Consider the following 22,795-nt stretch of genomic DNA (forward strand, 5'->3'; position numbering starts at 1 on the left):
AATTATTTAGGCAATTTTAAATCAAATTGGTGCACGCTCACCATGATGTGTCGGTAAAGCGTTTGATTGTGCATAACTAATTGCATTTTTCGCTTCCAGTTTCTATGCTTTCAATCGAAAGTTCTAAAACGAAAATTTCCATTGCCTATTTTAAGCACTTTTCCAACTAACTACGCCTAACAGATCTTCATTAAAATGTTCCATCTAACTAAGAATTTACTCGTAGCAGTTCCGCCAGTTCCGCCAAAAACGAGTCAGAACAGCATATGGAAATATCACTCAAAATCATCGAGTTTTAGGAAAAAAAGTAAAGAGAACTGCAAGATTATAAATAAGTTGACCTGAGTTCTTCTAAATTACGATCAGTAATAGCCGAATTATGGTATACAGAACGAGAATTAGATAGCTTAAAGATGTGATATTTTGATAATTTTTTTTTAAAGACAGTATCTCAGATTTAGTATATTGTAGATACCCATTGGGATGAAGTCAGTTTTTGTCAGACCTTAAAATTACTGACAACTTTCTTGAAATTATTTATACTCTTCGCTTAAGAATTAGATTTCATTCACAATCCAGCCAAAAAAATATAACGAATTTGGTTTTGGGTTCTAATCGGTAGGATCAGAGAAATTTTCCTGAACCCAGTTGATCTTAATATATCCCAGAAACATGGAAAAAAAGAGGTGAGCTTTTTTAATACCAGAAAAAGTATAAATACCTCTCCGGAAAATAATGAGTTCTTTTATTTTAAATAACGATCAGATTTCATTATCAATGCTTGCAAAAAGTATAAACGAACCGGTTTTGTATATTACATGAAAGAAGCATGGTAATTTTTGCGAGCGCTGACGCCAAGTCTGAAGTGTGACAACCTTTGTGACGTGCAGTCTCTCAAAATATCACCTATATTAACTTCATGCAAGAGCTTCAATCTTAAGTAATCGGAGGAAGCAAATTTTCTCTCTACCATAAATAGTCCTTCTAATAAATATTTTTAATAATGAAAGTCTTATCACAACTTGGTACGGAACAAAAAAATGCCTAACTACATATGCATCCATACTAATGACCACTTACAAAATCTATGAAAATGAACATGTACTCTCACTTAAGCGCAGTAATTAAGCGAAAAAAGAAGCACAAAAGTACTGTGTGAAACTAAAGAATCACAAAAGCAAACCAAACACTTGTCCAACACAGACACCGAATAAATTGACCGGCAGAAAGGATTACTGCGTTATTTGAGGAAGAGAGGTGAGAAACACACATTGTGTATGTTTAAAAATGGCAATAAAATAAATAAAGGCTTGCCAAAGCGTAACGGCAACCAAAACGTAACGGTCACCAAAATGTGAAATGGCGGATAGCTAGTAAGAAATATATACATATGTGGTATAAATTTTATTCAATAATTTTTGATATGTTGGATTTCAGAGGCATTAACGATAATTAATATTAGTACTACTATGTTGGTTTTAGAAATTTAGACCAATGGAATATTTTGATACTCACTTAGATATTGTCTTTAATTTTTATGGTTTGTTTTTCTTGGTATTTTTGGAGAATAGTTTAAGCGCTTAATGAAAAAATTGCTTTTTCTAAGTTCAACAATTTTCTTTGAGAATATAACAATATGAAATATGATATTCATTATAGGGGCAGAAGTTTAAAGGAAAATGCTTGGATTGAAAATATTCAGAGAGTAATTGATATTTGACAATATTTCGATTAAAGTGCTGTAGTTGGATTTGTTCCTGTTGAATTTATAATTAGTGATAAAGCATTTTTAAAGTCTCCTAAAATGACAGAAGTAGATATGTATCATGAGCCTTCTGGAATTTACTGGGTATATGCGAGAGTATTTCGGTTAATGGGACTTTGATCAGATTGAATTAGAAAGCATCATAAAGCATTCTGAGAATATTGTAAAGCAACGGCAAAGCCTATGATTCTATATGTATGATGAGTCTTCTCGAGCATACGGGAGATAATTCAGATGGTCTCAAAGTAAAGAGAAAACTTAAAGCTTAGGTTTTGAGTGACATCTTCCTTCGATTAAAGTTTCGTTTATGATTTTAGGCAGACTGCGTTGAAATCGTTAATCGTAAAATTATTATTTGAAAAGTTCTGAAAGTGACCGGAGTGATCACAGAAAGATGATGTATGTTGGACGAGACTAATTAGACTTAGCGTTTACGTCTACTCTTCCTAGGAACCAAAAGGCCAAGAGCTTTGTTTTTGGTTTTCTGGCATTAACGGATTTCCTGTGAATGCTGAAGTTAAATGATAGGTGCCAAGTGTGCCTTAGGGTCAAATGAGCTGAAGAAATTCGTTTAAGGGTGGCATTGAAACACTCAAAATATCTAACTTGTAATAAATAAGAATAAATACCTTAAATGAAACAGAACGAAACCTCGCTTTTCATAAGTTTACAGACGAAGGAAAAACGATATAACAGAAACCACTCATATTGAAACAAAATTTCAGTTTGGGATTATAAAATGATTATATATTGGGTACATAAATGGTTATTTATTGGTTATAAAATGGTTATATGTTGGTTATATAAATGGTTATATATTGATTATATTTAGCAGGGGAAGCTGTATAATATGATGTAGTGAATAGTAGGCAATAAAAACTCCATTTCCATTTTTTGATGATACGCTGTTTTGTATTTTAAGTGACGATATCTATTTTTTTATTTTTTTCTTTTCAAAATTATATATAAAAATAATATAATATATAATTCTCACTTTTTGTGTGTTCAAATGCTTCTGAATATCTTTCGTACCGACCCATGAGCGTATTACGCTAATCTCTTTCGCCAACAAAAAAAGCAAACATTCTCTAAAAATATTATTGTCGCATGTAAGCCACAGACAAATACAACCAGCCAACTAACAACATATTAAATATATGTGTAGGTACAAATATAACAACACCAATAACATGACAACTAAGAACAAATGAATGCGGGAACAATTTATGCAAATCGTTACAAGAAAAAATTTACACACACGAAGTAATTACCACAACACGTCCACTGCACACCGCATACACAAACATAGACAGAAATTCAAGCTTATGAAGCCGCTTTAGAAACTGCTAATGAGTTACTCTTTTTTCTTCTATTTTTCATGCAGTTGGCACAATATTAATGCTGAGAACTTATAATGACGGCGCTAAAAAGTATGCAGAGCTTATACAAATAATAAGTAAATGCTATATAAGGGGGCTGTGTGAAAACATTGAGCCACAAAACGGGACTGCAAAATAAGAGAAAATCCTACAGCGATCCGGGCGCTACAGATATTTATTAAACTGCTGTAATTAATTAATTCCTAATTACGAAGGATTACAAATGTAACTACAATGGCAGTGTGATAAAGAGATATTCTGAAAAATAATGCGGAAGATGGCGAATATGCCCAGGCAAGATTAGTATTTTTAATAACAATAACAACAGCAACAACATATTATAACTGAAACTAAACACTACAAACAAGTCACGAAATTGGAGCAACAAGCAGAGAGGATTTTAGAAAGCCAACTCCTATACCTACACGCAGGCTTTGAAAAGGAATAGCTGAGAAAAAATTATTATAAAATTTTTAAAACAGCATTACAAGCACTAAATACGATGATCATGGCAACATTAACAACAAATTGCTTTCGAGAATCAAGTCAAGTAACGAAGCCTAATGAATGTAAAACACAGCAGCACACACAAGATTAAGAGCTGCTAAGCAACTAAACCGGATTTCAAATAATGTATAATACCGACCAACTCACCAAAAAGCTAACAGTTCTTACCGTGTGCTTCTGAAGATTTTAGGAAATTTATTTTAAATACCCGAAGAATAGGTGGCGAATATGGCGGAAGGCGATAATTACGACGATGAGGTCAATTATAGTACTGTGTAATTTAATAATTGATGTACATATACTATTTTGACAGAAAAAAATCTAAGAGCCACACCCTAATCATCTGATAAGTTATTCCCCTTTTATAAAACTTCTTTCAAAAATAGATTTTTGAACTTTAATAAATTTAATTATTTTTCCATTAGCATAAAACTTTACTTTGGATTAGTAAGAATCGATTTGTTCAAAAAATTCATAATATCTTGTCATACAAACCCTCGTTCCTAGTGTTAAAAAATTGGAAGAGTCGATTTTTATAAACTTCTCATTGGTCGAATTTTCATATCTTAAACATGTTACATTTTTTATATATTAAACGTATTAAACATTCCACTTCTTTTTTGTCTGCAATGGCATTACACGAACCATCAGACAGCCTATTTTCACCAGTCGAGTTTAGAGCTCTTTAACGCAATCGGCGAAAGAAAATTTGCGGCTCACGGCACAAGTTCTAAGACAACAAAAACAAACCGGAACACAAAGAAATCAATTGCATTCAATTCATTCAACTCACCAGCCCACCATACATACATATATGTAGTTTGTTTGGTATCAAAATTTGGTAGTTTGGTAGGCGAATCCGCGGGTTTCGCAGCAACGACCCACTAGCATGTCTGTGTAAAAATTGGAATGGTAGAAGAAAATAAAGAGTACGAAAACCATTTTGTTTACATAACTTTGTTTACCAAATTGAATACTCTGCGGGGATTTTAAGTTTCTTTCAGCAGCAGTAGTTTGTGGATTTGGCTTACTATAAGTTTTAGCAGTGTCTATAATATAGTTCTAGGCTTTGATAAGACAAAGTTGAACATATATGATGCAAATATGTTAGGTTAGTTTATGTTAATATGGTAGGTGAATAAGCCACGGATAGACCAGTCTTCCGTTACGATCCTAGATGGAGTTAAGTTGCTAAGTTCAAGCGGATTAGTCATCGTTTAGGATAGCTTAACGGCAGTTAATTACATATAAAACTAATTGCGATCAATAATCATACTGATTAGGACGGCAAGTTGAGTTGTCTGATATCGCATGTTTCTCAGTTGAACAGATGGTGCAAGCAAAGAATGTGATATGTCTTTATTATTTGGTTCAAATTTTGAACAGTGAAAATTTCTTTAGAACTAAATTTGGTCCATAATATTTCTTTCCCATCATTATATTGCAGTTTGAATATTAGTAGAATACTTCTTACATGTATATCACAATTTTAAAAAACCAGCACACTCTATCACCTTATACAAATAAACCCAAAAATTACCTTAGCCTGAAAATACCGATCCATCTATAACATACCATATGTTACTGAAATTAAGTGATCATTTTTTTATGATAACAATTAAGAATGGTAATAAAAAGGGATACAAATCGGTTCAGTACTTCCTTTAGACTCCATTTATTTAATTTTTCGTACCACCTCACACTACTAGAGTGGCATTCGGCCGATTGTTGAAGGAGCTATGCATACTCATATGATTCAGCTGCGTTGTTAAATATCTGTTTTGTGACCTCTACCCCACACGACACCATTTTATAAAATATTTAGATTTTTTGGTACAAGTATAGCATACATGGTACACCAAAACATTAACCAAAATGTGCTGGGTCGGTCCACAAGAGATTTTGAGATTCTCTGCTGTCTGCCTTAATCAATGCGACGATTTTCACACACGTTTTCCTTAACTTCTTCGGCTTTCGATGTTATTATCATTGACAGAGGTGGATGGAGCACTCGCATAAAGAAAATTATAATGACTTCGCGACCTTTTTTGATTTTCCAATTCACAAATCCTATGTGTTCCACAATTTCGGAGGCTTTGGCAGCAACTGCCGTTTACATATGAGTTTTGACCGACTTTCGGTCCCAACTAACTTATACAATATCATATTGACTAGTGCTTATATCTTCCGCTTAAATATATTTTTTGGTTTGAAATACTTTTTTTTGTAGATTTTTCGAATACATTTGTAGAATTTGATCGTTTTACTTTTAATTGTCAACAAATCCGTACTTATCAGGCTTAATTGTTTTTATGATACATTGCAAAATTTTTTAACGAAATCTTCTTTGAGAAAAGTTTTACTAAGCCTTGCTATATTAAGCTTTGAATCAATATTTTTTTTTTCTTTTTTACTACTCGTCAATAAATGAATATAAAAATTACTCAACCTAAAGCCTATAATGAAGAGAAAAGGATACGGTTCATTAAGCTTCATTGAGAAACCCTTGTCATTTGTTACAATTAAATAATGAAATCTAATGACGTGCAACAGAATTATCTAGGCTTAAGATATTAGTTAGTACCTCAACAGTAAAGAAAGGAAAACCAATTATCTCTAAGAATAAACTGATATTCAGAGTCAATGGAAAGGAAAAGGAGAATATTAAATATTACGAGTGTAGCGCAAAAAGACGCCACGTCATCTCTGCTTAGAAAAAAGTAGCACTAAATACTTATGTATGTATGTATATTAAATAAGCTGTTTTAGCAAGCTTAGTAACTACTCCCTAAATTAACTTCTCATAATATTGCAACATTTCGTGCTTCAATTGAGGACTAATTAGGTGGAAGCGAAAAAAGGTGCGAATGCGGCAAGCCATAGAGAGGATTAATTTTGGAGAGCTTAGGTGCTGAAGTTAAAATACATATGTTGTTGTTGATGATAGATGTAGGTTGGAGGGGAAGAAACATTTAATTAATATAGGAATTTTTGATAAATTAGTAATAAAGTAAAATTAATTTCCTCAAGTTTTTGCATATTATTTAGATTATTATACCCTGGACATCCCGAATTAAGTACGACAAGAAGTTTGCAACATCCAAAAAGAAATGTTGGAGATCTATATAAAATTAATGTATCCTTATATATAAATGATCAGCAACATTATATAAATGACCAGAGTCGATTTAGCTATATCCATCTGTTAGTTTGTTTTTCCGTCTTAAGGGATCAGTGAGTAATCTTTTTTCAAAATTTTCGTTTTTTTTGCATTTTCTGTTCCCTTATACCCTTAGAATTAATGTAAAAACCCACTTTACCATTGGAAGGTTTCGAAAGCGGCCCAAAAATAATAACACCGCTCGACGTTCGGAGCGCTCGGAGTGCACACCTCAAACTTTAAACGCCTTTTTCTCTAAATACACGAATTTTAAGCTGGCGGAGATGATTCCGGTCGATTTGCCTAATTTTTTTTAAATGTTCACAAAACTCCTGGCTATCGTCCTTATATTTTGTTATGACAAAATTTATGTAAAAACATATGGGGAAAAATTAAAAAAAAAAACCGTTACTTACTTTTTTATTTATCCACATTTTTTCAAGATTGACTCATTGAGTAGGGACGATAACCATTTACGTACTTTTTAAGAATAAATTGGGTTTTTATGTTTCAGCTGATCCAAACATTAGAAATCGTCTGCGACAGTGAAAAACCGCATCTCATTCACCCAGCCATTTTCCCGACAGATGTCATCAAAAAATTCCGAAAAAATTTGTTTATATACTCTATGATATACCGCATGCTATATGGAAAAAGTTCTATTGTAGAATAAAAATTTCTATGACAAAAAAAATGTCAAAAAAATACGCCAGATTACCCTACTGACCCCTTAATATACGCAAACTTGTTCCTCAGCTTTTCAGACAAACTCAAACTGAAAGTTTGCTCACGTCCTTTTTTGTCCAGTCAGAATCATTAATACCGGACCCCTTTAACGTCATAAGCCATACAAAGTGAACAATCGGAATCAAGTGCGTGTATGAACAACTTTTTTATTTATCAATACATTTCCACAAAAATTGGATTAAATAATTTTAAAAGGCTTCACTAGCTAATAGTACAAATCGGACTAATATAGAACATTGCTGTCATACGAATTGGCCGATCAAAGTCACGTTCTTGTATAAGAAACTTTTTTATTTGACGAAACAACTTTATGAAATTTGGCATGGACTATATGCTAAGCCAATGAAACAAACTACGAAAGAACTGTTTAGTTCAGATCACTATAACTTATAGCTGCCATTCAAAATCTCACAATCCAGTGTTTGTATGGACAACTTGTTTTATTTTAGCACACATCTTTCCGAAATTTGGCATAGATTATTTTCCAAGATACAACCTGCAAAATTACTGCGTCCACTAAAGCATATAGCTGCCATACAAGTTGGCTGATCAGAAATGCACTAGCGATGTTTGAAGGAAAGTTTAGATGAAAGTAGTTAACTAATTTTTTTGATTTTTTTTTACTTTTTTCATCACAACATTCTGTAAAATAATTTAAATTGCCTTCTTAAATGTATTAAATTCACATTCACACAAAAAATTTTTTGCCTATTGTTTTGTACTTTCGGTAAGCCACCTGCGTTGGGTTGCTAATCAAGCGCATGTGTACACACAACCAACAGAATTTACTCATCTAGCAATTTCCATTGTTGAGAAGCTTCTTGCAAATACCTGCGCTAGCTTTCGCATTTACTTTTCTGCAAACATTCGCTATACAGCTAATTCAGGAACAGATCACCTTCATGGGCAGGCTGTCAGATATGACTCAAAACATTCGAGTTGAAAGGATCAAGTTTTCATTCATTAGTAAGATTTTAATAAAATTAAGTGTGCGCGGGTGTTGGTCGGTACATATAGCATCAGTGAACTTTGCATAGCGCCACACTATTACCATGCTCACACCCGCCGGCGAAGAACCGCAATTTCAACTGCTCGTGAGAAGTTATTCCAATAGTTTTCTTAGCTGTTGTTGCTGGTACATTTTCATTTTCCACATCCATGCTATTTAAATTTCTCCAGGTGGCAAAGCATAAAGAAGTATTATTTACTCAATGCTCATTAATTAATACGTCATTCTTAGTTACTGTTCATTTTACGTTTTTGGTAGTGACCATTGATTTATTATAACTTTTCATGAGAAATTGAATGGCGTTTTGAACATTTTTCAATGAATTGATAAATGTTTAATAAATTTAACTGAGCTTAAACTTCAAGAATTATGTAATTTGAATCAGGTAAAGGGTAAAAAAATTAATATCGATATACATATATTTTATAGGATTAAGTTAGGATACTTTAAGTTAAGTTAAGGGGTTTATGGGTTTCAAAAATTTAATTTTTTCAATTGTCTTATTAAATTCTACAACACCTTTAGAATAATATCCCAAACTCGTTATTCATTAATTTCAAATTGATCCGAGGAATAGTTTCGGAGATACAGCCTTGGATAACTTGTGCGCCCGAGGCTGGTTAGGCTAAGTGCACCGTCTCTAAACGCGTTTTTCTCGAAACTGTATTTTTGTAGTCGGTTGGCAAGATTTTTTGAAAACTACTCAACCGATAGTTATGAAATTTTACGCAAGTCTTTGAGATAGAGTTCTGAAAGACTTGGACGAAGAATTTTTTTTCGATTACAACTATTTGGAAAAATAGTGTCGCGAAATTTTAAGTTAAGGTTTTAACTAAAACACGTATTTTTGTCGCTATAGATGATCCTGTAAGGAGTTATCCTGCCTACGCGGGTGCATCTTTTTTCCGAAGGGTCGCCGGAAATAGCGTCGCAATGGCAGAGTCTAAAATATAATTTTTCAAAAATGTCAGAATTTCTGTGTTAACAGCGTATGTTTGTAACAATGAAAAATTCTAATAAAATATTCAATTTTTTATATGAGAAAAACATTGTTTACCCGAGAAAAATCTCATTGGACAGCAAAGCTTAGAATAAGTTCTAAATAGTGTTATCTTTGTTAATGGAAAGTTAAGATTGAAAAAATAAGCCTTTTTCTAAAATCCAGTCAGTACCTGAACAGCATTTATTTGGTTATCAATTTGGAATACAATGGTTTCATACTAATTCTATTGCTCTTTAGTCATGTTGAACACTAACTTCGGACCACTTTTTATATTACTTCATACAACAGAGCTCGAGACCGTACGCTCCATTGGGAGATAGAAGAAATAATGACAATAAATCAGGGTTGGATGGTTGTCCATTTATCAAAAAAAAGCAATGTTAAAAAAACGTTAAAAAAACGTTAAAAAAATTCGCTTGATTTCAATTGGCTTGCCAAATAGTGTTACCAGCGCAATGATTTATTAAATTTTGCAGAATGATTGCCGCGCAGTACCTTGACACTTTAGCTACACCCAGCGCTTTGGTACATTGTCCTTTCAATATTGGCACTGTCATTTCAATTTCGTCAGCGCGTCAGCGCTTCCGCGCTCCGTACCCGCTTTTTCCCCACTTACGAGCTAAAAGTTGATTGCTTTTTGCTTTCTGCTAGCTAAAACCATCAAAGTGTAATGCCAACCGCATCCTCTACATTTTATTTACTTTCTTTAGCGCATTTGTTAGTTTCTCCAGCTGAACTGATCCTTCCGCCGCAAGATGATAAGTATTCCTCTAAGCGACCACACTGTCCTCCGCCAGCGACAATGCGCACAAAAGCAAACTGAAACGCAGAAATGCTCCACACGCAGTCGCCGATGTGAGCAAATAAGAGTTAGAGTGAAAAACAAAAAGAAAAAAGCAACAGCAAAAGTCTCGCTAAGTGGCACCTTGAGTTTAGAGCTCTATTTGCTGGTAACGTTATAACAAGTGTTACCGTTAACGTGGTACGAATGTGCTGATTCTTTGTCTTTGTTTACGCAACTCTCAGTATTCTTAGTCTCCTCAAGTTGTTGTTATTGGATTGTTAGTGTTGGTTCTTTTATCGGCACTTGTCGCTTGTTTTCGGTGTCAGTTATCGTTACATAAATGCTTTAAGTGAAACAATTAAGCTAAAAAATAAAAAAAACAAGCGAATTCTATTCAGCGCGCTCCATCAGAAGGCGAACACACGCCTCATGAGCTCTCTTGCTCGGCACGAAACCAGTTTTAGTGCCGAAACAATGCATTTAGAGACGGTGGAAGTCGGCTTAAAGCGCTTTTGGTGTGCTGAGGTGTGAGCAGCTCATATGTTAATGGATTTCGGTGTGGAAATTCGGTGAAATTGATAATTTTCGTTGGCCTTTATTGATAGCGGTTCAACCTCGCTAAGGGACTCCAACGGTAGTGTCGTGAGTTCTTATACTCTTGCAACCTGTTGCTAACGAGTATAATAATTTTGTTCACCTATCGGTTGTATGTATCACCAAAAAATAAGCCAGATAGATATATAACTATAAATGATTATGACGGGATGAGCTGAATCCGCGTGACAGTCTATCCGTCCGTCCGTCCGTGCACGCTGTGACTTGTGTAAAAACTTAGCTATGTTGAGGAAACTTGGTATGCCCATTTAAATTTAATTAATATTCTTATTTATAAGTAATTAAAACTTCTCAAATAGTAAGAAAAATTATTCTTTTATTAAATAATACCTTTTTCAAAAATCCAATAAACCATTTTAATGCATTTTTTCACATACAAGCAAAAACCCATCTGAAATCACGAAAACCCCCAACATCCATAAAATACCTTTATTTGCCTCAAAAATATCCCAACTTTTCATTTAACTTTCTACTTAGGCCCAATAGCCGCTCTTTCGTTCTTCTCAATTCATTTCTCGAGTTGTACTCACCTTACGCTCATAAAATATGCAATTAAATTAAAGACACATACTTTTGGGCACTTTGTATATTAATATTTAATGCGTCAATTGTGCAGCGAATTGGAAACTTAAAATGAAGCTGCGGGCGCCAAGCCCAAAAATATTGTAAATAATTGCGTCATCTACATTGCCCACATACAAGCACACAATTACGAAGAGGTGTGCTAAGGCTCTCAGTATGCGCATACACCAGTTTTCAATAAAAGTAATTTAACTTAATTTGCAAGCAATTTAATCTCGTTTTCACTTTGGCTGGCTTGCAGACACTGGACTAATTAAAATGTGATTTTTTTTGTTTTTAGGGGCTCCTGGCAATGTGAAATCTTTGGAAATATGAAATGTAGGAAACCAATGGAACTTGGGATATAAAAACTTCACTTTTTCTGTTAAGATAAAGTTTGAGTTAGTAATGTAAGAGATGGTACTATTATGTTGAAGTGGACTTTTTGAAATTATGTCAGGATTGTGTATGGCTTTTCTTCAGACTTTGTCCAACCGAAAGAATTTAAAATCATTATATTAGATATGTATATTGGGTAGTCGAAAAAGTCTTTTCGTATTTTTTCAGTAGATGTCGTTGCAATAACCCTGACCGATCCAACACCAGGGTGTGCCAAGCTTTTTTCTAGTAAAACTCCTTTTTGCGTTGTGTTACCAATCACATTGTGTCACACCTTATTAAAAAATGTAACCAAACCTCTTAACCTTAGAAAAAAATTTAACCAAAAAAAATTAAATTCAGCGAAGTTGAAAAAAACTCACAGCTGATCTTAAATGAGTGAAAATAATGAAGAAATTTTTGTATAAAAATGAAAGAATGCCACGCATGTCACCATAGAAATTTGTGAAGTTTACGGAGACAATGCTATATCAGTTCGTGTAGCACAACACTGGTTCGCTCGCTTCCATTCTGGAAAGTTCTAACGTAAAAATGGCAAAAGTGGTCAACCGAAATGGTACATATTTGTTTAGAAAAAAAAAGTTGCATTTTGATTAGAATACGAAAAGACTTTTGCGACTATCCAATATTAGAGCTAGATTAAGGTTTGGGTCTACTTCAATCATTTCTTATGTTAAACTACACTATGGACAAGAAATCTGTTTGAATAACTGCAATAAAATATTTCACATGTTGATCGCTAGAAACGGCATAAAGGCAACGGGCTGGTAGAAAATCATCATATTAAGTATATGAGAGCTAGGAGAGGTACTGAGGTATTTTGAGCCACTTATTTTTTTTTAAATATCTTACATATTAAACAATATTTCTTAAATCTTCTTCTTGAATTCTTTAAAATCATACTTCAACACCAAATATCAAAAAAAAAAAATATATATTTGCTGGTTATACTTGTGAAAGAGTGGAATTTCGAAAAAATACGTGTCCTTATTCTTGCTTAACTGGAAGTATATACCTTCAAGAATACTACACTAAAATTTACAATGTAAATTCAAAGTATTTATTAGTTACAGTATTCTAAAGTTCAGTCAGCTCTTACAGTTTATCTTCGAAACTATTTTTCTGGAGCGATTACTTAGTGACATACATATAATCCGATCACTAGAAATGAAGACCTCTTTTTTAGCGTCATCGGAGATCGCTTGTAACTCAAAAAATATTAAATCGCCTTTTTTAGGCTCATACAATAGGTCTGATTTTTACATGAATTTTCCAAACCAAAAAATTTTCAAAAATCGTGGCTCATAAAAGTCTGTCGAAAATCCAAAATGCATGCAAATTTTGTATAATACTAAGAAAAATAATGAATTAGTAATTAATATTTATTAATATATTAATATATTTAAGAAAACAACATTACCATAGTGTGATTTTAGGCGCACACATTTGTTTGTAGTCGGCAGTCACACGTTCTACGATTTCATTATTTGCCAACACATTTACTAAATACTACACTTATTATACTTTTCTTGCTTTTTTTGCATTTGTTGTTTTTGTTATTATTGTTGCTGATGTTGTAGCTGTTTTGTTGCTGCTGGTGGCAGCAAGTAATATTTATTTATATTAACATTCGCATAATGGTGGCCAAAATAAAGGCCACAAATGTTGCCAACATGAAGCAAATAAATACAAAAGCAGATACAAATTTATACGCACAAACACACACTTACGAAAAACATCAACAAAAACTCGACAAAGCGTTACACTAAGCAATGGAATGCAAGAAATTGCCATGAATTAGGAGAAAATGAGAAACCTTTAAAAAAGGTAAGATTCGCCCAAAATAAGTTCACATGCACGCACAAATACACACACACGTATACAAAGTGTATGCGTGGCTATGTATGGGTGAAAGAAGTAAGCTCGTGCTTGAATGAAAAATTACATTACGACGTAACCTCTTGTTGCACAGGCCAATGTGGCAAGGTGGAGAATAATAATGTGCATAGCAAAAACAACAAAAACTGGCAAAATGGGACTTCAATTTTGAGAAAATATTTGCAAATAAAATAAATGCTTAGCTGAGTGGAAGTTTAATGTGCGCATACTTCAAAGTGTTATTGGTTTTCCATTTGTTCGCCGGCGCTCCTCCATGGGGAGTTGGCTGTCGGTGAAAACGCCACCTCATCAATTCGACGAAAGCAGCACAAATTGCCTTCTATTTTTGATGTGCTGGTGACCTGCTCATTATTTTCGAAAATTACGGTATTCACTTTCTCTTCTGGCCGGGATTTTTTACAGTTTCTAGTAATTGGCAGATCGATACTAAATAACTATATTCAAGTGCTAAAAATAAAGAATGAAATTCATTCCATTGACAATACTTCTTCTGCTGTTTCTGCGAAAGCATGGTTCAACACGACAATGAAAAGTCCCTGACCTGACATATACACGGCGTTACTGGAATTAAATGCTTATAATTTTTGGTTAGCCCTAACCTTCGAAAGGAGCTTATGAATTTGACATTTTCGGATCATTAGTTTGTGAATGACGTAGTTTTTAGTGAAACAAGTTTTTTAATTGTCAACAAAAATGTATGAAAAGGTATTTCGTGTGTTGATAAAATATTGCTTTTTGAAGGAAACGAATACAGTTAAGGAAAGCATGTCGCTTGATGACGAGTTTTTGGACACTGGCCCAGGAAAATCAAACATCAAGGATTGGTAAGACAATTTTAGACCTAGTTTAATGAGCACCGATGATCGTGAACGCAATGGATGCCCTAAAGTGGTTGTCAGCGACGAAAGCATAAAAAAAGTCCATAAAATTTTAGTGAATCACCGTAAAGTGAAAATGTATTTTTGGATGCACATGGAAGAGTTTTGATTGACTACCTTGAAAAAGGAAGAGCCATCAACAGCGACTATCGCATACCACTACTTAATCATTTGTAGGACGAAATCGCTGAAAAATGACCGCATTTGAAAAAACAGAAAGTGCTATTACACCAAGACAAGGCACCGTGTCACTAGTTAGTGAAACGAGGACGAAAATCCATGAATTGGGCTTCGAAAAGCTTCTGCATTCTCTGTATTCTCTAGATGTGGCCTTCATCGACTATTTCCTGTTTTAAGACCTCTAAGACCTCTAAGAATGCTCTCTGGGAAGAAATTTTTGTCAAATGAGGAGATGATTGCCGAAACTGAGACCTTCTTGTGTTTGAAGCAATAAACAAATCGTACTACCGAAATGGTATCGAAAATTTCGATGATCGCTATCATCACTGCCTAGCACTTGACGGGTACTACATATGCTGAATAAAAACAAACGGCTTTTGCCCAAAAATATGTTTTCCTATGATAGGCCGGTGACTTTTCAATTTACCTGTTATTCCAGAACTAGGGCAAGAGTTAATGGTTATAGATACTATATATCGCAAAAAAAAAAAAAATTATTAGAAATAGATTTCAATTGAGCCCGAGATTTGTCTAATTAATTAATATTCAGTCGATAGATCCCCACTTGTTGACATAACCTCAATTCTCTTAGTAAAATATGTGCCTTTGATCCATAAAACAAGAAAAAACGTTAACTTCTGCTGTACCGAAGCTAATATACCCTTCACAGGTGCATTTCTTTTAGTAACTATGTGTTCAGTTTGTATGGAAGCTATATGCTATAGTACATAAACCGATCTAAACAATTTTTTTGGAGATTACATTATTGCCTTAGAAAATAATCTATACCAAATTTGGTGAATATATCCTGTCAAATGCGAAAGTTTTTAATACAAGCCCTTGATTCCGATCGTTCAGTTTGTATGGCAGCTATATGTTATAGTGGTCCGATATCTGCAGTTCCGACAAATGAGCAGCTTCTTGAGGAGAAAATAACGTTTGCAAAATTTCAAAACGATATCTTAAAAACTAAGGGACTAGTTCGTATATATATAGACGGACGGACGGACAGACACACAGACGGACATGGTTAAATCGACTCAGCTCAACTTAATGATCATTTATATATATACTATATATACTATATAGGGTCTCCGAAGCTTCTTTCTGGGTGTTACAAACATCCTGACAAACTTAATATACCCTGTTCAGGGTATAATGAGGGTCGAAAGAAATAGATTTCGTTTCAATTCGAGTGATATTTTGTCTACAAATAATGCATTTTGTTATTCTCTTTAAGATTTTTCAGAGAGATTCTAAAAATTCGGAACTTTTTTACTCTGAACAGGGTATAATAAATTTGCAACGAAGTACATCCAGAGAGAAACGTCAGAGACAATACAAAGTATTGTTATTAGCAAAAATAGTTTTTCTTTCTTCATAATTTTAAAGTTCTTAATTTCATCTTCACAATAGCGCCAGTTTCTTAGTCTTAAGCGCAGATCCAAGACTCGTAGTCACTGATAACCCTTTCCATTACATCATAGTAGTCGGGAAGCATTGTTTCTTCACAATACACTGTTACATATCATTCAAAAAAATTTCTTGTTTTTAAAACCAATCAAGGTTTCACTTTTCTTAGGCTTAGGTGAACTTTCAAAATGGTTTTCCAACAATATCAGTAAAATATCTGATGGCGAATTGTTGATTCTCAAGCACCAACTCCTTTATTTTACTGCCGTGTTGATCATCAGTTGACATTGATGGCCGACCTGGACATGGTTCGTTGTTATCGCATTCTCAACACTCTTTAAATAGTTTGTACCAATCCAAAACACTTGCTCGCGACAAAAAATTATAACTGAATTCCCTTTCCAACATTCTGAATGTTTCGGCTCTGGAAATTTGATTCCGCGCACAAAATGCAATGGAACTTCTTAGTTGAATAATTTCATTCGTCGAAAAAATCGCCGAATGGACTATATCAGCTTCAGAAAGACAATCATATACTAAACACTAATGATTGTTTTGATGTGATTAAAACAACTAAAAATTTTAAAAGTATTACTAATATTTATTGTATACACATAAGAAGTACATATAAACCCTAGTTTTGAACTATTTTTCTGTCCACTAATTGCTTAGTAGCTACTTTACTGTAATAAAAATAATTACAAATTACTTTAGAACAATTAAAACAACTAAAAATTTCTCTAACATATAAATGACCGCAGCAAATGCTTATTAAGTTGAAATACCACAATAATTCATTGCGAAAAGGTTTACGGGCACCCCAACCGCTCGCTGTGTCACACTCTTAATGAAGTATAGTGACATTAATTGCTCACCATTTACTATAGAAAGACAACATAAAGTGTTAATTTATTATTTAGCATAATGTATGCATTGCACTTTACAACCAACTAATGAATAATTAATAAATTAAATTCAAAAGTAAAAAGAAAAACATCAAAAACATATTGCCGGATAATAAAAGAGAACAAGGCACATAATGGTATATACATAGTTATGGTATGTATATGATTATATGAGAGTTATTTGTCCCCTGTGGGGATAGTCACATAGCTGCAAAACCGCAGAAACGCAGTAACAACGCATAAATAATAGTGTGTAAAAGATAAACATGCCTTATGAGCTATAAAAAAAAGGTAATAATAAAATTAGCAGAAAAAAAGAAAAACAGAACAAAAAAATCAACTATTATATTTTATGATTTGTTTGCTTACTGTGCTTTCGGCAAAATAATGCAGACAATTTTTAATAACGTTTTCAAAATATGCACAGATCCATATCGAAATATAAATTTGTATTTAAATCAATTACAAGAAATTTCGGTATATACACATTTCTCATTAATTTTTCTTCTTACGGAAAACACTTGCACCATATACATTCTCCATATCGGCGGGTAAAGGCTATACCTCATTGGCGCAGAATGTCGTAAAACTTTTTCGACACTCAATATTGAAACAATATACACTCTTCGATGTACAAACGAGCTGAGTAGCGGCAGAATGTAATGGAATAAATGCATGAGATGCATTTTTGCCTTTATCGAAATAGTACTGTAAAATATGCCCATCTTTATTTTGCTCCATGTTTGGGACGCTAAAACTCACGAACGACTTAAAAAAACGAAAAAAATCAATTAAACACGTGTTAGCGCGTGAAATGAGCTTTCCAATAAGGTATAGCATGACCCGATGCGACGAATAAAACTAGAACTACGTGCTTTCAGCGCCAACTAGCGAAAATACCGCAAGACTTTTTTGACAAACTAATACATATCTACTGCTAACAACCTAACTCATGCTCTTACTTTTTCTCTATTCACTTATTCTCTCACTCTGCTTCGTTCGTTCTTCCAGCGAAAGCAGTTGACAATCGATGCACATAGCGATGAGTGGCCCTATCTACACTATGCCCGCTTCGTAACCTCTCAAGCGGCTAACAGAGATAATGCAAGCACCACCTCCACCAGCGCCACAACCGGTGGCAATGCGCGAGTGATGGTCTATAACTATGACATCTACTACTGCCAAGAACCACACTCCATCAATCAAGTGCACCGCTAACTCTCCATGCAGTGCCTGGCATAGTCTACAAAAGCATACCCGATTGGCTGTATGAAGGTGAGTATAATCCCTAAAAAGTGGCGCAGTTGAGCACAGACCAGCTGGCTTGCTAACTGTTTGGCTGGACCGACTTTCTTATTCATTTATGAATCTCATTTTAATTCATTTATTCATGTTCATTGATTGCGCATACGATTAGATTGATTTAAATCGAAATTTTAATTTCCGTTCTTCCTTTTTTGCTTTTATTTCCATATTTTTATCACACATCTGGTCCCGACTGTGCTCCAGATATATGTATATACACATAAATACAACGTGTAAACCATAATTGGAAAATGTGCAGCGTCCAACACGCTCCTCGATGACCATTTGCCAGGTCAACCTCTTCACCGGCCTACTCATCTTTGCTATTGGTGCTGGCATTACTACGGCGTCTGCTGCTGATGCCTACTATCGTTGCCTGCTTCTTGTATGTAATTTATGGAGGAAATCCTGCACTCGAATAACGCAATTTGGCTTTCGGAGAATAGACACTTAATATTTTAATTTCAATGACTCGCTGGTGTAGGAGCAACATTTCACTTGGTATGGTACAACAAGTGATGTCCATACGAAATAAGATTTTTAAGGTGAGTAGAGTGGTATTGTGATTCAGTAGAAGACAATCTGAATTTCAATCTAGTTTCTATTTTACGAATGTATAAGTATGGAAAAGGTATTCGGTGAAGAGATTGTAAGAATTAACTCATATGAAGGTTTTCAAAATTCTATTCAAAAATAAAGTGTGACGAAAATATATGCAATTTTTTTTGCCTTTGTCTCTTGATTCGCTAAACTATATCAATGTTGTCGTATATCTCATATAGCTCATCGTTCCATCGAATGCGATATTCGCCGTGGCCAACGCGCAAAGGTCCATAAATCGTACGCAGAACCTTTCACTCAAAAACTCGCGACGTCGAATCATCAGATGTTGTCATCGTCCAAGCCTCTGCACCATATAGTAGGACGGGAACAACGAGTCACTCATAGATTCAAGTCAAGAGAGGACTTTACTTCTCAATTGCCTACTCAGTTGAAGTAGCACCTATTGGAAAGCGATATTCTGCGTTGAATTTCTAGGCTAGCATTGTTGTTGCTGTTCACACTGGTTTCAAAATAGAATAAAATAAACGTATGTACATCCTAAGTTATTTATTTGACTAAATATTTTTTTGTATGAGCGTTAGGCCGCTAGTAGACCTTACAAATTGACCGATATTATCGGTAAATTTTTCGGCAATAGGTATCGATGAATGATTTCCTACCATACGAATTAATTTCATTATAAGTTTATTTGGCGAAATGGTTTAAATTTTAATTTTATTTACAATTTTAATAAATTGTAGAGGGTTTTTTGGAAAAAACATACTAATTGATTAGGAAGTCAAAGCTTGGTATGAATGATATGTAACTTTAAAAAATTAAATAGTCGCTTTCTTAATTTCTATCCAATTTCTTTTTATATTACTTTTTAGGATGGTGCCACGAATCTCTCACATCCTTCAACTGCGAGTTTTCGTACTCCACGCTGGAATTGCTCAACGGAGCCCACATCTGAATTCACGACGCGGTAGCACAATATTGTTGTTTTTCGGAGCACAGGGTGGCTATTTAGGTGTGGTGAAAATACTAATAAAGTCGGTGATACTCGTAGGGTGAATAAGCCATTGGCAGTAAGTAGTGTGTTTTATTTAAAAACGTATATTTATGAATTAAAGAAGAATATTAATGTCGAAAAAATATTTAAAACTTAAAATTAAACGAAACTGAATCAGATCAATTTTAAGGTAGTAGTCTGATAACTTGGGTTCAAAAAATCGAAATTTTTTTTTGCTTAATCTGAAAATAGAATGCCTTGAAAATATACTGTGAAAGTTTCAGACAGAAATTGGAAATATTTCGGGAGTTATAACGAGTTTTCTAGAGCGCCTTGAAGTCCTCTCTCTCGAGTTGTTGAACTTTAAATGCGTTTTTCTCAAAACATTGTTTTCTGGTCGGCCCGGGTCCTAACATTTTTTCTAATTAATCGATTGCCTTCAAATTAAGACAGGCTGTTCTACACACCTATAGTTCTCGTCGGTACTTAAGAAAATTTTTTTCGCCCCTAACTTTTTATTTTACAACCCTTTCTTTGCTAAAATAAAAGGACTTTTTTTTCAAAGTCCGCCATTTTGTTATTTACCCTTGAAATTTTTAACTTCAGTAGTTCCGACCAGAATGATATGTCTATAGATTAAGAATAATCAAGAATATTTGATTTCAGATAACAGCAAGAGCCAAAATCACCCGGGCCACCCACGTGCATTTTTTTGAGGTTCCAACTTCGAGTGACAATAATGAGAGTAATAAAGTACCAAATTTTTTCAAATAATTTTTTTTTTCAATATGTCAATAAAAACACTCTAAGTATTCAAGATAATTCATTTTTATTTTCCTATAAAAAACCACCTTCTAAAGAAGTCATGAAAATAGGCAAAAGTAACCAGACTACTACCTTAAGTTTAATTTAGGTGTATAGTTAAGCTCGATTAGTAACTGAACAATAATAACATTAGTCACGGTTTTGTCAAGTCAAATTAACTTAAGACGTATTAAGCTATTGTAATTTTCGTAAAAATTAGTTAAGTTCTCTAAAAAAACTTAAATGAATTGTTTTAGCTACTGTTATCCAGAGTTTTTGAATTTAATCTTTAAATATTACAAAGCTATATTTTTAAGGCGATAGCGGCGGAGTCGAAACCCCAACTAATGTATTAACTTTCTTGTCTTCTCTCCCCCCGAAAAATAGAATGAATTATCTCACAGGGTTATCTCTCCTCCCCACGGCAAATGCCAAGATACGAATTGATGGAGCTTCACCACCTTCTATCTGCCTAAAAGGAATGCTATTACAAGTGTAAAGTGTTGTTGCAAAATGGCTGACTGAGGTCTTGAAACACAGAACTAAGTGCCGATGTGAGAGTTGCATTGGTAAAATATTGGCAATATACGCTTTTCAAAAATCAAGTTTCAGAATTTCTTTCGAAAACTTAATATTAAAATAGCATTCTAATCAATTATAATATAATACTTGAAAATGTAATTTCTTAAAAATTCTATTTAATTCGCCAAGAAAAGTGTCCAATGAGAGGTGATGGGATTAGTGCAATAAAGAAAATATGATTATTTGAAAAGTAATGAAACTTTTTTATAAACGTCTTAATTTTTGCTTACTACAAAGCTTTTAGTTAGCTCTCCTTCCTTGCAGCCGTCGTATAAGCTTTCTTTGAACATTAACTTAAATTTGGATAGTATTTAATAATATTAAATGTTATTAGTTAATGAAGTACTGTCATTTCTTTGACAGGTTCACCTCACCCTGGAGTTTCCCACATTTATATTTTGCATCGCCGTCTTTATAACAAAGTTTCCATCCAAACACTTTACAAAGCAATCCTCAAGCAAATGTCTTATTATTTAATATCTAACAAAGCTCCATACCAAAACTGTAAAGCTTGGAATTATTTCGGAATTTTAGCATAAGGTACCAGTTCATAAACATAAAACATAGAAATGGAGTATTCTTCACTTGGAAAAAAAAGTATTCTAATGATGTCCATAGTCGGGAACTATTGAAAACAGGATTGGAACAAGCTAAGTTATATTGCTTGCCATAAATTCCATACACCATGTGAAAATAAATATTACAAGAAGTTAGAACTTTGCATTATCGAAAGCTTCTTGCGGAAAAATTTATTGATTTCGAGTGAGCTATAAAGGAGCTAAAGAAAAAAATATATTTCATATTAAGCATTATATTTTCTAAAATAGGAGGGTTGGTTCTAAGGAATTGGAATTTGTGCTGATCTGGTAAGAAGATCAGTATATACTCGAACCGTCAGATGGGGATACATTTTATGTTGTCGACTTTGGTTAAACTATTTCATTCGGGAATATATAGGTACTTAAAATTGTAAGCGGAGCTTTTCGGAAAAAAACCGGAATATTCGTAAGTATATTTAAGCTTATCTCGTCTACTCATGATTGCTAAATATAGATTAAAAGACTTTCTTATAATACTCTTATAATTGAGCAGTAAGACATAGCTCGGCCGCTTCGGCTTTCAAGGTAATGTAATCTGAAAATTTTGAAGTTCGCAAAACTTAATTTTGGGTTAATTTTTATTAAGTTTGTCCGAGATCTTTACCGATTACCTATGTTTCTTATTTTCAGTTACTGCGAAATAACTACCGTTTTACTTTTCTGCCAAACATTTCCATGTTCATCAATTTAATCTAACCTCACATTATTACGCAGTTCGTCGTGTTGCTCTCTGCTTTAGCCTTAGT

The 22,795-nt window shown here is 33.8% G+C and overlaps 1 long non-coding RNA gene across 1 annotated transcript in view; it reads left to right on the forward strand.

Annotated features, from left to right (window-relative positions):
- The window catches only part of LOC120768629, a 46,401-nt gene extending 24,761 nt beyond the window's left edge, over nt 1–21,640 (forward strand). The window contains exons 2-5 of the long non-coding RNA XR_005704789.1: nt 18,216–18,479; nt 18,714–19,054; nt 19,943–20,140; nt 21,256–21,640. This is a non-coding gene — a long non-coding RNA (uncharacterized LOC120768629). The remainder of the gene's footprint in view (nt 1–18,215; nt 18,480–18,713; nt 19,055–19,942; nt 20,141–21,255) is intronic.
- Nucleotides 21,641–22,795: the final 1,155 nt, after the last annotated feature.

This window comes from Bactrocera tryoni, chromosome 2, assembly GCF_016617805.1.
Source record: "Bactrocera tryoni isolate S06 chromosome 2, CSIRO_BtryS06_freeze2, whole genome shotgun sequence".
NCBI lineage: Eukaryota > Metazoa > Arthropoda > Insecta > Diptera > Tephritidae > Bactrocera > Bactrocera tryoni.